Source organism: Spinacia oleracea, chromosome 6, assembly GCF_020520425.1.
Source record: "Spinacia oleracea cultivar Varoflay chromosome 6, BTI_SOV_V1, whole genome shotgun sequence".
Taxonomy (NCBI): Eukaryota; Viridiplantae; Streptophyta; class Magnoliopsida; order Caryophyllales; family Amaranthaceae; genus Spinacia; species Spinacia oleracea.
This window is the reverse complement of record NC_079492.1, coordinates 120,050,316-120,070,870: the sequence shown is the minus strand read 5'-3', so window position 1 is coordinate 120,070,870 and position 20,555 is coordinate 120,050,316. Positions and strand designations below refer to the sequence as shown.

Sequence of the window (20,555 nt, the reverse complement as noted above, 5' to 3'; positions counted from 1 at the left end):
AGTCATAAAACACTACTAATAGTTGCAAACCAATACTCAAATTCAACGAAACACCAGGAAACTATCACACATTCCTAACCAAGTCAACTAGCCAAGCACCAAGTCCACAAATAGTTAGTCAGAGTTGACTCATGTCATGACATCAAAGTAATTGAATATCAAATCATGGCTAACACATCCACATTGCTCGTCATCAAATACCAAGAATCAAAACAATTTTCAATCAAAGGGGCACAGGGAAGCATGATTTTGCATTCATCGGAACGTATTTTTGTATTTTTTTTCAAAGCGATAAACTAATCTAGAAAACAATAACACACCAAAATAAACACACCAAAAGAAGTAAATGCAAAAAATGAAAAGAAAACATACCTAATATGTACAGGTAAGTGAACAACCCCCCAAGCTAAATCAGACAATGTCCTCATTGGCTCAAGGGGTATCGAACCATCTCTATCATCCTCAGCATCATTGATGGCCTTGACCATCATCACCATCATCACCACCGCGACCACCATGATCGCTAGGGCCCGCTCCATGCTCACCGTAGTAGTGGGTGGGTGTGAAAGTGCCATGACACCGAGAAACACCTCTGGATATAATAAGGATGACAACTCTTACCTTATGTTCAAGAGCAAGCATCGAGCGACAAAGGAATTCGGAAATGCACACTTGTCCTTAAGGACAAGTGGGAGACTGAAGGAAATAATGCCCTTGGTCCAAATATGCATTTAATGATAAGTCTAATAAATGCGGTTCAGTATTAATTACAAGTTAATAATTCAGTGACATCACGTGAGCTGAATGCCTAGCTAGAGGCCGCTTCAGTTCAAGTGGAATTAATGATGTTAATCCACAGCTTACTCTTGACTGAACCCGTAGGGTCACACAAATAGTACGTAAACGGATCAAGTATTTAGTGGCATTAAATACTCCATCTATGGATATTCGGAATCGACGGATCTTGGTTTCAGTGGGAGCTAAGATCGTCAAAGGCAAGTGTAGACACCTACTTTTGTCCCCATTCCCGCAAGGGAAAGGTTCGATGATGAAAACATAAAAACTCCACTTGACAACGCATCTCCTATAAAAAAAAACGAATCTCGATTCCCCATTTCACCCGAAACCTGCTATTTATGGAAACCCGCTAAAAATAGTAACTGCCGTAAAAGGTAGCTTCTAAAAGTGGCAAATCATAAAAGATAGAAACCTGTCAGAATTAGGTGTTGCATTCCAACATAAATCCTAAATGAGATAGAAAACTGCGAGAATCCTATTCCTAATAGGATTCGGAAATAAGAGTTACGTATTAATTAAAATCCTAACGAGCCTAGAGTTCGTAACGGGCCCAGACGCATTCCGTCACAAATTGATACGCGCTAAAAGACTCAAATTAATCTCAAACTTTACGGATTTTAGTAATCCGAATCTGACAAAACAAAACTGCCCAGACCCTATTTTCAACGCCTGGCTCTGGGCGCTGAAAATACCTGGGTACGTCTCTTTTCCTAATTCTTTGTGGATTAGAACTCTGCAATTCTATCTTTCCACGAACTCTTCCCTATAAATAGACCCCTAGTTTCGACGTGAAACGGGACACAACAATACATAATATATTCTGATTATTGACTCTAAACCCCTTAGCCTAAGCCTCTCGCTGCGAAACTGTTCACGCGTTCTGTCGCAATCGATCCATAAATCGAACAGAACGTATCCTGTCCCATAATCGAGATTCGTTAAATAAAAAGGAGAAATAGCAAAGTCAAAGTGGTTAATTTTCTAAGAACCGTGACGCACCTCTCAAGGGTGCGTCGTGATGTGTCCCTTTTCGATGATTTAACTGCTTTCCTCGCCCTTTTTATGAACTGTTAAACTAACCTAATTTGATTGTTCTATCACGCCTAACAAATATAATATTTTTGGGAAATCGGACTATCATGCTAGATCCCTCAATGCTATTTAAATCAGATAATCACGATCGAATTAGTATTATATGTTGCATATTGCTAAAATCAATTCAGATTAGTTTAATAGTTAACGCATGTCCCTTCAATTATTTATGCTGAGCTAGTAAGGATATCCTGCCTCTGGAGTTATCGACGAGCGAATTACTCCTCTCGGTAGTTACAGTCCCCCGAACCCTCAATCTCTACCTTGCGGGTGTATATTGAGAGATCCCCACACCAGGGATCACAAGGGAACCTACGGCCGTCGTGGTCAAACATAATTGCACTCCCTTTATGTCACGATAACCGGGGTTAGTCAGTTTTTCTCAATGTCGTTAAAAACTGAATGGCGACTCTTATATTACAAGTCAATTGGGTGTATACTCACAGGAAATCCAATTACACTTGATTGAATAAAAATAATCGTCACACCCACGAGGGACAAGGTCACGCATTAGCCTCGCGCTTTTTCGACCCCCTCACAGTGGCCACTCCACTGGGGATAGTGAAGGAAATACTCGTGCTTGTAGGTAATCAAAATAGCCGAAGGGTGAAACGATCCTATCCCGCGTTTATTTCCCCATCAAGTTGGGACGACCTGAAAATCAGCATATTAATGTGAACGGGCAGAACATCATAACGAATCTCGGCTCCCTCGGGAGTTGGGACTAAGGATACCTTTTTCGCCAATAGGGGGGTGCATACGCCGCGCATGTTTCCAACTCGGTACTTGTGCAGGTAGTACACCTATCCCGAACCCAATCGCTCGCCCATTAGGTCCCTCTCGCCTGCATGCCCCCTTGGCTTGCACTTGCGGGTTGGCCTCTTGGGCGAAATTCGTCTGTTGAAGACACTACCTCGACCGGGGCATGTGTTGGATCTACAATAGAAGCGGTACCAAGCCAGGCGTAAATAAACTACCCATAGAAGCCTATCATAAACTACGTGGCATATTTAATTTTCAAATCCATGTTTGTAATGTAGTTATGTGTAGCGAAATATGTGATTGTGTGTGACAAACTATCCTAGAAAACCAATGACCTTAAAATTGCCCAAACATTCATAGACTAATTTGCCAAAGAGTTATACCGAAACACGTGTTCCGCAAACCCGAATGATCGCCACAAAATAAGCGACGCTCGGGATGGCCTGCAACGAATCCCACAAACGTTTTCACGCGTAAAGGACGTTATTAGGCAAGCACGCAAATCGAAGTCGCATAAACAGAAAACAGAAAACGAGAACCAGCCAGGGACGCATTTTCAACGCCCCTGGCTGGGCGCCAAAATTTCTCACGCCCACTGCTGGGCGCTGAAGTTGCTGCTTGACTTTCTGGTCAGGCGCAGCAGCTTCGGTGCCCAAGCAAAAAGAAAGTACGTAGCACAAAAAATGTTCATCAAAAGAATTGCTACGAGGGCGTAAGAAAAGCACTCGATTTCAAAAGGCGACTCGCGAAAAATTAATAACTCTTTGTGTCGTCGTTAGGCCTCCTACGACGACAATGCTCGGCACCAAAACCGAACATGCTAACAACTATGAATGTCACACAAGCAAGTGTTTCAAAAATCCAAAGAATGACCAAAATAAAAAACCCCCCCCCAAAAAAAAGTGTACCGACAGAAGAAAGAGTGAAAAAGTGAAAAACCAATTTAGAGAGTCGAAGTCTAGACTAAGTAATGCTTGAAACTTTGGGAACCTAAACTTTAGCTTATCTTATGCCTAGGACCGCTCCTGCCACTTGGTGCCGATCAGGGAATCAACGGCTAGTGCGTCTCGAAGATACATCACCAACATCAGGTTTAGTAGCTCCAAGCTCCGTCTGTCGTCCCTCATTTCAAGGATCTCCGCTTCCCCAACCTCGATTTGCACCTCCAAACATGTCCATCGAATATTTGCGAGACCAGATGGTCCAAATGACCCAACTCATGGGCCAACTGAAAATGGAAAATGGAGCCTTAGCGGCTGCGCAAGCCAAAAATGACCTCGAAAACGAGAAGAGGATTGAAAAAATGGTTCTACAGCAAACCATGGGGAGAAAATACTTCTCCCTCGAGCCTGAACCCTTTTCTAGCAAATTACCAGAAAAGTTCAGTTCATCTGACTTACCAAAGTTCAAGGCCACGGATAACCCCCGTGATCATCTACTGAGCTTTGTGAACACCATGAACTTGAAAGGCGTGGACAAGTCCATGTACCTACCTGCCTTTCCTTTGTCCTTGGAACCTGTGCCGCTCAAATGGTACTATCACCAGGACCCTAAGCTCTTCCCCACTTGGGAAGACTTTGTCAATGTCTTCATCAAGCAATACTCGTCGAACATGGATTTCCAAGTCACCATGCGCGAGCTGGAAGTTCTCTTCCAAAAGAAAAATGAGGGTTTCACAACCTACTTTGCTAGATGGAGGGACCAGGCGGCCCAGATAATCAATAGGCCTCCCGAAACAGAATTGGTCCAAAACTTCATTGACAACTTAGACCCGGCTTACAGACAACACCTTAGGTACCTGGGACTCGACACTTTCAAAAGGGTTTATGATGTGGGAATAAAAATCGAGGACGACCTCGCCAAAACCATACAGAGCAAACCTGCATATAAGACCAACACCTATAATCGGGGTAACACACCCCAAGCCCAAGAAGTCCATGCTGTAGAAGAGGCTCCCGCCCGAAGATACCCTGTAAGATGGGTCCGAGACCGAAAGTTTGCCCCACTCGGGTCAACTTTGGTACAAGCCTTTGAAAGACTAACCAATCAAGGAAAGTTGAGACCTATAGGCCCCACCCGTGACCCTCCTATCAAAAACAAATATTGGGTCGAAGGTACTTACTGCAAATTCCATCAAGGAAATGGGCATGACACTGAAAACTGCTGGCATCTAAAACATACGATCCAGGACATGATAGAGGATGAAGTAATACCTCTCCCTAACGTTGGCAAACCCAACAACAACAAGAGCCCACTCGGCTCTTGTCACATCTCTCTCGACCAACCAGAGAATTTCGACCCCACGGTGTATATTACACCTCAAGGTGCACCACTCGCTGTGGTACCTATGGATCGAATCGAGGGGGAAGTATGCGGTGTGTGGAACGATGATGCCGAAGATATTTACCTATCTCAAGTCTCGGGCCAGGACCTCTTCACTGAAACTTGGCCCGGGAATGCTCTCATTGACACCACCACTCAGGAGCCCGAGGTCGACAACCTCACCCGATCCGGAAGGATATACCAACCGGATATTCACCCACCTCCTATGGACGACATCCTGGTTAGGCAAACTCCTGAGAACGGGCGGCACGCCAACGTCGCGGAAGTCATTGAAAATCCTCTCCTGAAACAACTGAAAAGAACCAAGGCTGAGATTACCATCTGGGATCTTATGTGTACTTCAAAGGAACATCGCGAAAAGCTTATTCGCTCACTTGACCTCATCTCAGTACCCACAGATATTACACCTGACTGATTGGTTAGCCATGTCACGAGAGATGCCAGAAAAAAGGCCATAGTTTTCACTGGTAAAGACTTACCCAAAGAGGGGGGTGCTCACAATAAAGCCCTTTACTTAGTGGTTGGATGCAAAGGACAAAACATCCCCCTAGCGCTCGTAGATAATGGTTCGGCGGTTAATGTCTGCCCATTGCGAACCGCCCATTGCTTGGGGCTAGGAAGCGATGACTTCCAAACCTCCTCACAAGGGGTACGAGCTTATGATAACTCCCGAAGGCCTGTGTTGGGAAAAATCAACCTTACCATACAAACTGGGCCTGTGGCACGCACCACGGAGTTTCAAATAATCGACATCAAGCCCACTTTCAACCTCCTCTTGGGGCGACCTTGGCTCCATGACTTAGGAGGTGTGACTTCTACCTTGCACCAAATGGTTAAACTTAACCATAACGGGGTAATACTAGAAATCCGCGCCCCTCCTCTCGACGTCAGTTGTACTATGGTTGGAACGGCCGAAACTGCAGATGACCTTTATGGGTTTCAAATGGAAGAAGCAATCCAGTTCATCGAAGATTATGATCCAGCATTCCTAGACCCGCATGCATCCCGAGTCATCCCTAGAATGCTGTTGGCTCAAGGTTATTTCCCAGGAACCCAATTGGGCATAAGGAAGAAGGAATGCACATTCCATCCTTTTCCCGACAAATCTACTCCCTTTGGCTTAGGTTATGAACCAACGGATGAAGATATTGCTGACCGCCTATCTAGGCTACGCCTTAACAAAGCCAAACAAACCACCTTCCTTCCCCCATATCAAAGGACCCTTAACGGGATGTTTGTTCGGGAAGGAGAAGAACACCCATGTTGTGATTTGCCTGAACCCTTCGTTCAGGATGGCTTGCTAAAACCCGGATTTGAAATTTTCCATGACTGCCACACCTTGGATCAGGCACCCCACCTCACCAAGACTAAAACAGCTGAAATATTGGACAACCAGGCTCTATGGACATTGTTTAACGAATCGAGGCCCATGGAGAACGAGACTGTGATGACTACCCTAGCTTTACAAGATGAAGGTTTCGATCCAACCCGGTTAATCTCTCCTGCATCAACACTAGAAGAGGTCGGGAACGGATGGGTGAAGACATATCAGTGGGTCAACGCAAAAGGAATGGAATTCAAGATGAGTACCGGTGAAGGACCAAAGTTTTATGAGACTAAACCCCAGGCTTGAGCCACATAGAGCACCATTAGTAAAAAGCGCCTAGTAGTTCTTTAGATTGATAGAAAAAATAATAGAGACTTTAGATGGTCCTAAGGCCCTTTAGAATATGGGTCAGTTTTATTTCAGTGTGTTTTCCTTACTTTCCAAATCAATAAAGGCGTAATATTTTTCCTAAATTTTTTATTCTAACACTAAATAAACACCAAATGTACTTGCAAAATAAAAATAATAATAATAAAGAAGCGGCCCACTATAGGCCCAACAAACAAAGCCCACTCGGTTTTGAAATAATGCCATGTGAACCAGTTCCCGAAACCCACAAAATAAACCACACTATCCCATCCTCAAAAAGCCAACCATCATAAGAGCCAATCCATGCAACCCAAAATCAAAAAGAAATCAAAAATTTAAAACAAATGCAAATGTTACCAAAAAAATAAATTCATAAAACATAGAATCCACCAACAGCTTTCACATAGATTCCATCATACCCTCCACAAAGATCTTCATAAGTTCCGCACCCTAACTCCATTTTCAAAACTGTTTTGAGTCACCAATAGAAAAAATTAATCTGGACAAAAATGCGTTTCACGCTAACAGTAAAAAAAGCCTCCAAAATAGGCTCAAAATTAACTTTAACTACGAAGCAAAATATCAAGGCACAAAAAACGAATTGGAAATAAACGCAAGAACATGTGAAGCAAAAACGTCAAAATTGACCGCCCAAGTTATTTTCAGCGCCCAGGGCTGGGCGCCGAAATTTCTGACGCCCCAGCCTGGGCGTTGAAACTCTCTGCCTGCCAAAAGTTTTCCTTGTTTTCAAAAAGTGCCCGTCATTTTATCCGCATACAACGGAAAAATAACGAACACTTGGGGGGTACATTACGTATCCAAATAGGTTTACCAACAAATTGGTCGAATTTTACGCAACCTATGGAAAACGGCAGAACAAATTGGTCGAATTTACGCAATCTGTGGAAAACGGCAGATGAAAATAATGGCAAATACTTCACTCATTTGACCGATTAAGTAATATGTTTCCACTTCAGGACATATCTACCGAAATTCGGCATACTAGAACTTATTCTAAAAGCTAAGAACTACGCGCGACCTGATTCTGACAAGATACGTAGGCAATCCTTACCAAGGATTCGGTCCAAACAATAATAAAAAAAATTATATTCTTTGTGTAAGAAGTGTTAGACATATAAACAAAATTGAATGTAGACTAAAAATACGCCTTTATTAAAATATAATAAGAAGGAAAACAAAGTGCTAGGAATAAAAACAAACACAACTGAAATAAATAGAGGGCACCTACACCCTAGCAAAGAACTACACTACTCTAGTTCTTCCGGATCATCAAATAAAGTCTTGAAGAGAGCAATGTTCGCAGGATCCACCCCTATAGTCTTCTGCGCTGCCCCAATATCAATCTCCATAAGAACTGGCTCCTGGACACTAACTTCCAAAGATGCCAAAGCTTTAGAAACATTCTCAGTTATAGCCCGCTCAGCCTCAAGGGCACAAACAGTGGTGGGAGAAGGATTACTATCATCAACTGGACTAGCCACTGTTTCTACAGGCGGCTGAGCCTTCCTAACCCATACATTGTTCCGGCGACGATCTCCGCGAGAGCTTGCATTTCTTTTAACAACAGCAGGCCCTTTCATGTTAGGAATCTTTTTAGGCCTGACACTGGAACGGGGAAGAACTTCCTTTCGCTTTCGACCAGGACGAGCTTTCACAGTCTTAAAACTATAGGTACGAGGTCTGGCAGAATCAGGACCCTCATACTTAACACGAATACGAGGTATCAAAAGCTCAGCCGGCTCCCCATTACGAGCCTCGGTCCTCATATCCTTGTCATCGGAACTCATCCACAACTTATAGTTTTCAGAAAGACCCACAAACCCATTTGTAGCTACAGCCCAACGCGGGAGACCATCATAATACCTAGCCCACGCTAAGACCCGTGTTTGTGCAAAGGTCGCTACCTTAGGTGGTACCGTATCAGAAAAGGGGATAGTCTGCCTTAAACCATATTGACGCATGACTCGGTAAGGGAAAATATAAATGGGACAAGATAGCCCCAACAAAGAAATATAAACCGATACATCAGACCCCCCTGTCATAGTAGTCAAACCCCACCATGGTACCACCCACTTAATAGAACAAATGCCATAAGTAAAAAAGGAGGTCCATTCGGCCTCGTCCTGGCCTTGGTGCAAGTATTTTCGGTTACCCAAAGCTATAGGGTGATAATGTTTAGGATCGGCAGGAGCTTCCAAAAGTCTAAGCCGTTCCGCAAGCCAAATCTGCAAAAACAGGTACGATCGAATCAAAAGAATGAAAAGAAAGAAAAAAGGTTCTTGGGGCGCAGTTTCCACGCCCAGGACCAGGCGCCGAATATTCCAGCGCCCGGCCCTGGGCGCTGAAACTCAGCCCCAGGCGAAAAGAAATATATAAAAGTGGCGTATGTGTGCGCAAAGAAAAAAAATAGATTACCTGCAGTAATTGTAATCCCCCGTAAATTTATAAATTTTATTAAATATATTTTAACGTATATTATTTATAATTAAATAGAATTTATGAAGTTTAGTAATAAATATATATTTAACGTAATTTATTTTATACGTTCTAAATATTTCAACGTTTTATGAAATCTAGAGTAATTTTAGAATTTTACGTTGAAAAGAAATCGAATTACGAAAACCGATTGAATTTAGAAAACGATCCTAATTGATTTTGGATTGAAATCCTAATTCTAAGCCCACTTGGAAAAGCCCAAACTATAAGACCCAAAACTCTTCCTCCCTACTCCTATTGTACGTAAAAAAAAAAAACAAAAACAAGAAAAAAAAAAAATTACAAACACTCCCTCCATCAAATTCACGTGAACTAGAAAACCCTTTACCCTTCTTCCTTCAACTTCACGTGAACCCTCAAAACTCCACCCCAGCCGCCGGCAGCCGTCACCACAAGCCGCACCACCGCTGCTCTCCTCCGACGCCCGGCTTCCTCCTTCGTCCGGTAATCCTTCCACCTCCTCTTCTCTTTCGTTTTCTTTCTTTCGATTTGCCCTCCTTATTCATGGGTTCTGTTTTGCGTGTTCCTCTCGCACACCACCACCACCTGGTCGCCGCTACTACGCCACCACCTTGCCGCGCCGTTGAGACGCCTCCATGCTTGCTGCGCCGGTAATCTCTTATTCCTCCTCCCTCTCTTGCTTCATTCTTTCTCTTGTTCGTTTTCTACAACCTTACTCGGTTGTTTATGCGTTCGCAGCCACCAGCGCACCTCCGTGTGCAACCCTGCCGCCCAGCCGCGCCTCCAGCCATGCCTTCGTCCTTCCCCTCTCCTAACTTTTGGTTATTTCCTTAAACCCTAAACTAAATAATGAATTTAATTACGTTTTAATAATTTAATTATGTTTCTTGAATTTAAATTATAACTTTTATGATTTGATTATGAATTTCAAGAATTATATGTTTGCATAATTAAATTATTAATTTTCAGATTATATAAATGCATTGAAATATTGATTTTAATTATTTAAAGTATGAATTTTAAAGTTTTTAATAATTTTAAATCATGGTAGGATGTTTAGGAATTATTAAAGTTATTGTTTTTATGATTTCAAACATGTTAATTATGTTTTGGAGCAGTTTGAAAGTAGTTATATTGCTGGAAATTAAAGTATGATGTTTGCGAAGAGTTTTCAACGAATTTCAATCATTGATTCAATAATTATTATGCTAGGAAATCAAATACTCAAGTTTTGATGTTGGGGAATGTTCTAAGTATATTTAGGATGTATTTGGAATGCTTTATTATGGTTGCGAATGATTAGAAATTGATTGGGATTATTTGTTGGTTGTTTTAGGCGGAGAATTTTCTTTAGGCGATATTTGAAAGTGTTAAAGTGGCCTATTAGTTGTTTATACAAGGTACGTACATACCTGTGTGCTTGGAATGTGTGCTAATTGTTGAAACCATGTTGAATTGTTGATGAACTTGGTTATGTTAATGTTGTTGATGAACTTAGTCAGATTGAAATTGCATGTTTGATACTGTGGGATGAACATATTAAACTTATATTGCATTATGAGAATTGTAACATGTTAGTATGGATGATTGATACAAACATGTTGGTTGGGAACACTAGATTATTCTATATGTTGGTTTGGATCGATTGATTATTGTTCCCTTCTTAGCTTTTCACTACTTTATGAGGGCGGTGGACCTTGTTTAGTAAGTTGAAACTTTATACCCATATACAGGGTTGATCATGGTTAAAGGAAAGGTTGGGTAAATTGGAATGAGTCTTGATTGATGCCTTTATGATCACTTACTTAATTTCAAGATAAAAACAGTTGTGAACGAATGTGGATTGTATGCCTTATGTGGTTGTTGAGTCATAACAGAGTCTCAATTTGTAAATCATGTAAAGTGAAACTGAGTAGCAATAGCTTTAGACTGTGCACGTCTAAAGTGACGGACAAACAGGAGTTGGGGTTCATGGTGGTAGCCCATGGCCTTTTCTGGGACCGGATTGATCACCGTGTTCTATTTTTATTTAAACGTTCCTCGATATCGCAGGTCACTGAGGTTACGGAGTCGCGCCCGTACCTCGTCTTCCTTAGTGAAGACTTCTGGACGGTCAACTCGGTCCATTGTCTATTTCAACTAAAATAATATTATTGCTAAAAGTCTAGCCTAGTCTAGTCTGGTCAAGTATGGTCGTCAAACTATCATGTTTTGTCTGCCCTTGTTTGTGTTCATTAGTATCATGTTAGGGTTGTTCGTGTAATAGAATCATGTTAGGATTATTATTGATTTAGTATGTAGTACTCAGCTTTGCTGATTACGTGCTTTTGCTTGTGCATGTTGATCATGGCTATGCCTTATTGATCCTGTGATGACCCAATCTTTGGTGAGCAGTCTCTAAGGATCAATAAGCATTGTCCATCTGTAGGTTTGAAGATGTTGCATCATTGGGATCGGGAATAGAGAGCTTGTATTTAGTTTTGATTTGCTAAGTTGACTTGGGTTTGTTTAATTGGACTTTAAACTTGTCGTACTATTTACATTTCCTTATTTTCGTTGGTTGATTTTTGGGACTAAACCTGTAATCGATTATTTATAAACCTAAAGTTAGTTTTATGTTTTCCGCTGCAAAATTCTGAATAAGCCGTTACGTTTTCACACGGGCGATAATGCCTTGATAGTTCTCTACGTTTTATATTAAAAGGTTATTTTAGAAAAGAGAGAATTGTCGGGGTGTTATAAAGTGGTATCTAGAAGCTTATGGTTTTACTTCAATGATTTTTAGGCGCCTAAACTAGCTAGTTTTCTAAAATGAATTTCCTAGAATTGAGCTACTACTTATTATATCATTCAAAAATGCGTATTTTTTTTTGGGGGGACCATATTCATTTTATTTTGTGTGAAAGTACATTAATATTTCTTATTTAAGTTCGAAATTAACTTATTTATTCAAAATTTGTCGTTTATGTGAATTAAGTACGCTTTTCTTTCTTTTCGAAATTAAATTAAATATATATATATAAAAAAAAAAGAACAAAAAAAAAAAAAACAAAAAAAAAAAAAAAACTTATTCCTTAAGTATCTTTATTCCTTTATATTTATTCGTTTAATAAATATTTATTCGTTTAATAAAATTCCTTTCTTATTAACCGTCTCGTTTATTTCTTAAGTGTTTTAATGTTTTACTTATTTTGATTTATTACGAGAGATGGGTAATATAGGAAAGGGCATATAGGATAGAATTATATGTGCATTAGTAGTTAATTGTTAGCATAAGAAGTTAATTGCTATGTGAATGTGTTGAATGTTTAAGTGTTGCATGTAAATGTGCATAGAAATTGTTTGATTCCACCAAACTTATTGTTTTATTGAATTCTGATTATGCTTTGGTTGGGAAATCGTTAGTAAGATCTTAAGTTGTTTGTTTCATGAATAAAACGCTTCTTTCCAAGTACACCAACATAGGATCCTTTGAGAAGATCGACGAATACTGAGGATCTAGATTTCACTCCGCAAGTTTCCTAGGAAAGAACAGATAGGCAAGATGCCACAAGTATTTGAAGTTGTAAAGTTAGTTAGTTCTTTTATGTTTTAAAGAATAAGTAGCAAAGCTAAAACAGTTTAAAGTTAAAGCAATAAGAGTTTGAGTTATTCTTTATTCTTTTCAAGGATGTATTAAACCTTTATAGAATTAGCAATAAAAGTTAAAGCATTCGTTTCCAATGTGAGAATTCCATAATTCGCCAACAATAGTTTATGTTTATGTCATAGAACTTTTAATTTTATTTTGAGGACAGGTGTGTTGTGGATATTTAGGATTGTTATTAACATTCTTTTGAGGAATAGAGTTAGATCTAGATCATTGATTATCCAAAGGATCAAGAGTTTATTTTGGGCACGCAAAGAGAATGTTTTCTTCTTTTATTCTGCCTTATTATTCGTGATGATTGAATTTGTTCCTTGTTTCTCAGTTGAATGTCATGTATGCGAATATCATTCATAAATGATTGTTTATGTATGTGAATTCTGGATGCTGGTGTGATATTACATTGCTAGGATAATGTTAAGTGAAGTTTCGAACGTAAAATAGAATATATTACTTACAGGTCGCGCTTTAGGATGGCCAACAATAATGACTTAGTTGCTGCTATTCGCCTCTTGGCGGAAAAGCTGACCCAAGAGAGAACTGAGCGTCCCGATTTTGCTGGGGACATGTTTGAGAGACTAGCCAAAGTTAAGTCACCATACTTTAAGGGGGAAACTGATCTTACTTTTAAGAGAACTAGGTTAGAGAGTTTGAGAAATTGTTTGAGGCTGTGAATTGTCCTTAGAATATGAGAGTGGGTCAAGTTGTCATGTATTTGAAAGACGAAGCTGATTTATAGTGGAAAGAGAATAGAGTTAGTCTTAGCACTGCTGAGATATTCAATTAGGATTCAATTGTTACTGCCTTAAGGGAAATTTTTACCCTACCTTTTATGAGAAAGCAAAAAGTTTAGGAATTCGTAAACCTTAGTATGGGGAGCATGACCATTGCCGATTACTATAGCAAATTTATAGCACTGTCGTAGTTTGCACCTGAGGTTGTAGCCACATAGGAGCTAAAGGCTCTGAGGTTTAAGAAAGGTTTGACTGAGGAGATCCAATTAGGATTAGGTGGGGAAACCTTTACATCTTTGGATATTGTGTATGTGAAAGCTGCTCATATTTATGGTTTGCAGTCTAGAAGGGACAAGAAAAATATTGTTCTTGGGAGAAAAGAAAAATGTGTAATGCTGGGGAAAACCAAGGGAATTTCAAGAGGAATATGAATGAAAATGGGAATGGGAATGGATATGGAAACTTTCAAGGAAGGAACAAACAGGGGCACAACAATAGGAACCAATCGGAGAAGGTGTATCACTGTAAGATGTGCAATAACAACCATCCTGGTAGGAATTGTAAGGGAGAATTAATGAACGGTAACTATTGTTAGAAAAAGAGGCATAGGAAGTATGAGTGCTTTACTAAACGGAAAAAGGAACAAAATGGTAATGAGAGTGCTAACTAGGTGAAGTCGGGATTTAACCAGTCAAGAAATTAGAGTTTGAAGCCTATAGGGTCGCAAGACAGCCAAGGAAACCTCCATAAGTATGTTAATTAGAATAACAACCATAACAAGGCCCCGGGTAAACTGTCTGTGATAAGTCGAAATGAAGCTGAACAACCTGTTGACTTAGTTTCTGTTACTATTCTATTAACTCTGTGCTAGTTAGAAAGTTATGTGATTCAGGGAAAGCTTATTCTTTTGTTTCGTCATCTCTTATTAAGAGTCTGAAGTTAGTAGATTTTGAATGATTGATTTACCTGTTATTAGGCCTACTGGTGTAACCATAAGGTGTATAAGATTATTTAAGAACTTGCCTTTGAAGATAAAAGATTGCGTTTTCCCTTCTGATTTGATAAAAGTTTAATCTGAGGGACCTGGATGTAATTCTGGGGATGGACTGGCTAAGTTTGTACAAGGCTAAGGTAGACTGTGAAATGCAGAAAGTAAGTTTAAGGAACCCTGAAAGGTTGAGCTCATGTAGATGTTTTGAGAAGTCCAAGAACCTTAGTTATTTCTGTAATGCAAGTGAGGAAATTGATGAATAGAGAGTGTGAACGATTTTTCTGTAGTGTGTTAGAGGTGAGTAAAGAAGTTGAAGTTAAAATTGAGGATGTTGCCATTGTGAGTGGATTCATTGATGTGTTTCCGAGCGAAATTGCAAGTATGTTACCAGCTAGAGCATTTGAGTTCTCTACAGAGTTAAATCCTGAAACGACACCTATAAATTATCTAATTAGGACACAATTGCAAGAGTTGTTTCGTTAAGGAGTATGTTAGGCCTAGTGCGTCACCGTGAGGAGCTCCTGTGTTGTTTATTAAGGAGAAAGATAAGAGTATCGAATTATGCATTGATTTTAGGAAATTAATCACCATCAAGAACATGTATCCTTTGCATAGGAGAGATGAAATATTGGATCAATTGAATTCGGCGAGTGTGTTCTCGAAGATTGGTTTGTGTTCGAAGTATCACCAATTAAGGATAGCTGATAAGGGCCTAAGACCTCATTAGGACTCGTTATTGTCATTATGGGTTTAGAATAATGTCTTTTGGGTTAAACAATGCACCTGCCATAATTATGGATGTGATGAATAAGATTTTCCACGAATTCCGAATTAAGTTCGTTATTATATTGATGATATCCTGATTTATTCAAGGAATGAGAAAGAGCATGTCAAACACTTGGGAATTATATTGGAGACGCTTAGAAAGAATTTATTTTATATGAATTAAGTATACGGATCTTGAAGTCATGTGTGTATAAGTAACATCGACGGAAAAGTGACGACTAAATTGATTGAAAACTACGTTACTTAAGGGAATAAAATTAAGAGAAGATTCGAGTGGTCCAGGATCGTTAGAAATCATTTGTTGTCTTGAAAAGATGAAAATGTATGAATTGGTGGAAGTGCTAAGAGTTAAGACCAAGAGTTATGACATAAGGAGGTTTGGTAAAAAGGAAAAGTTGACCAGAAAGAGTCTCTGTAGATCCTGCTAAGATTCAAGATGTGAGTGAGTGACCTACTCCAAAGAACGTGTCCGATATTTGAAGTTCTCTAAGCCTAGACGACTATTATAGGAAGTTGTGAAAGACTTTTCGAAGTAAGCAAAACCAATGACCAACTTGATGAAAAAGGAATCGAATTTCAAGTGAAGTGAGAAATGTGAGGAAGCTTTCTAGATTTAGCTGTTGTCGCGTCAATTGAAACCTTATAAGGCTAATTACCAAACCCATGACTTAGAGATAACTGTTATGGTGTTATCTACGAATATTTGGAGACATTACCTTTATAGGGCAACTTGTAAGATCCTTACCGAGAACAAAAGTCCGAAATTTTGGCAATAAGGTCCAGTTGAATCTTGGGGACGACATTGAAATGAGTATTTATTTCCACCCTGCAACCGATAGACAGACTGAGATTACTAACGGAATATATGTTGAGATCCTGTGTTATTGACTTTAAGGGTAATTGGGAAGACCAACTAGAGTGATTGAATTTCTTGCAACAATAGTTACTATGCGAGCTTTAAGATGGAACCTGTTGAGGCATTGTGTGGAAAGAAGTGTAGAAATCCCACTTGCTATGATTTTAATGGAAATATAGCTTTGGGGGCATGATTCGTTGAAGTAGAAATATCCAAAGTCATTCCCTGGGGTGAGTTACGAGGGCGTAACTCGTTTTCTTTAAGGGGGTAGAATGCGATAGAAATTCGCGCTTTTTACCTATTTTATGGAATTTTTATGCATTTTATTGCTTATTTTAGCAAATTTTACAAGTTAATGCAAAGCAAATAGATTCTCCGCATAAGAAAAGGTGTTCATGAGTAACACAAATAGCTTTGAGTTGGCAAAAGAGTGCACATCGGTGGCACAAGTACTTATCTAGTAAGAATAAGTTAAAAGCTTTTGGGAAAAATGCGGGAAATTTCGTGTCAAGTTTCGGGACGAAACTTCTTTTAAGAGGGGTAGATTGTAATCCCCCGTAAATTTATAAATTTTATTAAATATATTTTAACGTATATTATTTATAATTAAATAGAATTTATGAAGTTTAGTAATAAATATATATTTAACGTAATTTATTTTATACGTTCTAAATATTTCAACGTTTTATGAAATCAAGAGTAATTTTAGAATTTTACGTTGAAAAGAAATCGAATTACGAAAACCGATTGAATTTAGAAAACGATCCTAATTGATTTTGGATTGAAATCCTAATTCTAAGCCCACTTGGAAAAGCCCAAACTATAAGACCCAAAACTCTTCCTCCCTACTCCTATTGTACGTAAAAAAAAAAACAAAAACAAGAAAAAAAAAAATTACAAACACTCCCTCCATCAAATTCACGTGAACTAGAAAACCCTTAACCCTCCTTCCTTCAACTTCACGTGAACCCTCAAAACTCCACCCCAGCCGCCGGCAGCCGTCACCACAAGCCGCACCACCGCTGCTCTCCTCCGACGCCCGGCTTCCTCCTTCGTCCGGTAATCCTTCCACCTCCTCTTCTCTTTCGTTTTCTTTCTTTCGATTTGCCCTCCTTATTCATGGGTTCTGTTTTGCGTGTTCCTCTCGCACACCACCACCACCTGGTCGCCGCTACTACGCCACCACCTTGCCGCGCCGTTGAGACGCCTCCATGCTTGCTGCGCCGGTAATCTCTTATTCCTCCTCCCTCTCTTGCTTCATTCTTTCTCTTGTTCGTTTTCTACAACCTTACTCGGTTGTTTATGCGTTCGCAGCCACCAGCGCACCTCCGTGTGCAACCCTGCCGCCCAGCCGCGCCTCCAGCCATGCCTTCGTCCTTCCTCTCTCCTAACTTTTGGTTATTTCCTTAAACCCTAAACTAAATAATGAATTTAATTACGTTTTAATAATTTAATTATGTTTCTTGAATTAAAATTATAACTTTTATGATTTGATTATGAATTTCAAGAATTATATGTTTGCATAATTAAATTATTAATTTTCAGATTATATAAATGCATTGAAATATTGATTTTAATTATTTAAAGTATGAATTTTAAGGTTTTTAATAATTTTAAATCATGGTAGGATGTTTAGGAATTATTAAAGTTATTGTTTTTATGATTTCAAACATGTTAATTATGTTTTGGAGCAGTTTGAAAGTAGTTATATTGCTGGAAATTAAAGTATGATGTTTGCGAAGAGTTTTCAACGAATTTCAATCATTGATTCAATAATTATTATGCTAGGAAATCAAATACTCAAGTTTTGATGTTGGGGAATGTTCTAAGTATATTTAGGATGTATTTGGAATGCTTTATTATGGTTGCGAATGATTAGAAATTGATTGGGATTATTTGTTGGTTGTTTTAGGCGGAGAATTTTCTTTAGGCGATATTTGAAAGTGTTAAAGTGGCCTATTAGTTGTTTATACAAGGTACGTACATACCTGTGTGCTTGGAATGTGTGCTAATTGTTGAAACCATGTTGAATTGTTGATGAACTTGGTTATGTTAATGTTGTTGATGAACTTAGTCAGATTGAAATTGCATGTTTGATACTGTGGGATGAACATATTAAACTTATATTGCATTATGAGAATTGTAACATGTTAGTATGGATGATTGATACAAACATGTTGGTTGGGAACACTAGATTATTCTATATGTTGGTTTGGATCGATTGATTATTGTTCCCTTCTTAGCTTTTCACTACTTTATGAGGGCGGTGGACCTTGTTTAGTAAGTTGAAACTTTATACCCATATACAGGGTTGATCATGGTTAAAGGAAAGGTTGGGTAAATTGGAATGAGTCTTGATTGATGCCTTTATGATCACTTACTTAATTTCAAGATAAAAACAGTTGTGAACGAATGTGGATTGTATGCCTTATGTGGTTGTTGAGTCATAACAGAGTCTCAATTTGTAAATCATGTAAAGTGAAACTGAGTAGCAATAGCTTTAGACTGTGCACGTCTAAAGTGACGGACAAACAGGAGTTGGGGTTCATGGTGGTAGCCCATGGCCTTTTCTGGGACCGGATTGATCACCGTGTTCTATTTTTATTTAAACGTTCCTCGATATCGCAGGTCACTGAGGTTACGGAGTCGCGCCCGTACCTCGTCTTCCTTAGTGAAAACTTCTGGACGGTCAACTCGGTCCATTGTCTATTTCAACTAAAATAATATTATTGCTAAAAGTCTAGCCTAGTCTAGTCTGGTCAAGTATGGTCGTCAAACTATCATATTTTGTCTGCCCTTGTTTGTGTTCATTAGTATCATGTTAGGGTTGTTCGTGTAATAGAATCATGTTAGGATTATTATTGATTTAGTATGTAGTACTCAGCTTTGCTGATTACGTGCTTTTGCTTGTGCATGTTGATCATGGCTATGCCTTATTGATCCTGTGATGACCCAATCTTTGGTGAGCAGTCTCTAAGGATCAATAAGCATTGTCCATCTGCAGGTTTGAAGATGTTGCATCATTGGGATCGGGAATAGAGAGCTTGTATTTAGTTTTGATTTGCTAAGTTGACTTGGGTTTGTTTAATTGGACTTTAAACTTGTCGTACTATTTACATTTCCTTATTTTCGTTGGTTGATTTTTGGCACTAAACCTGTAATCGATTATTTATAAACCTAAAGTTAGTTTTATGTTTTCCGCTGCAAAATTCTGAATAAGCGGTTACGTTTTCACACGGGCGATAATGCCTTGATAATTCTCTACGTTTTATATTAAAAGGTTATTTTAGAAAAGAGAGAATTGTCGGGGTGTTATAGTAATAGGGGGCTTCCCTTAAAAATTTCGGATTTGGCATCCTTCTTCAGCTCATCCGCACTCAGCAAAGTCTCATCCACAACCAACGGCATAATAGAATAGCAACTTTCCATCTGGCTAATCAAGGGGATCAGCCTTATGTCACCGAACTCACCGTTATTATTCGACAGCAAATAATGATTCAACAAGCAAAATACAAGGGCTCGAATGTTCAATTTTTGTTCGGTCATATTCTTACTAGGCCTAAAATGATGTTTTACGAGTTTTGCCAAGTTAACCTTATCGTCTACAACAAGTTCAGCAAACATGTTATCATCTAGCCCTAGGAAAGCCCTTATGGTTGTTTTACCCTCTTCAATAGTGCAAGGGGTAACAGGAGTAGCATTAGTAGGATAACCAAGGATCGCAGCAAATTCATCAGGCAAAGGACATATTTCATTGCCCCGAAAGGAAAAAACATGATGATCGGAGTCCCAAAAGTTTAGGGCAGCATGCAGAAAATTATAATCAATATTAATTTGTTGTAAGCCTAAAAGTGCCTCTAAGTGGTATTCTTTTAACAAAGCTTTTTCTGTGGGAGTAATGGCTCGTAGCCAACGCCTAACAGTCCGTTGGAGTGAGAAAGTAGGGATCGACATGGCAAAAGCAGTAAATAATTAGAGTACAGCAAAAAAGTGAGAAAGAATTTGAGAGTGGTGGAAAATAAGGACGTACCTAGCCCCTATATATAGCTGAACGCACCCAATAAACATCCTGATCCCATTCGGAAACGTGTTTAGAAATCCGAAAATCAAATATTACCAGGAAAGAACTTTCAGCGCCCACCTCTGGGCGCCGGAATTTTTAACGCCTGAGCTGGGGCGCTGAAAATGCAGCCCAAGGCCCAGATTTCGCAAAAAACACGGAATAGGAAAGGACTTAAGACCGTGTTGCTAAAACACGAGGCCCTATTACAAGTAAGATCAAGCCCAAGGCACCTTTAGCTCCCAAATAAGAAAAAAATAATAATAACAGCGAAACTTGGTCGAAACTTAGACTCATCTCAGAAAACGCTCAT

General features: G+C 39.3%; 1 long non-coding RNA gene across 1 annotated transcript in view; it reads left to right on the top strand.

Annotated features, from left to right (window-relative positions):
• The window catches only part of LOC130464039 (uncharacterized), a 59,338-nt gene extending 40,016 nt beyond the window's left edge, over positions 1 to 19,322 (top strand). The window contains exon 4 of the long non-coding RNA XR_008924332.1: positions 19,153 to 19,322. This is a non-coding gene — a long non-coding RNA (uncharacterized lncRNA). The remainder of the gene's footprint in view (positions 1 to 19,152) is intronic.
• The last annotated feature ends 1,233 nt before the right edge of the window (positions 19,323 to 20,555 follow it).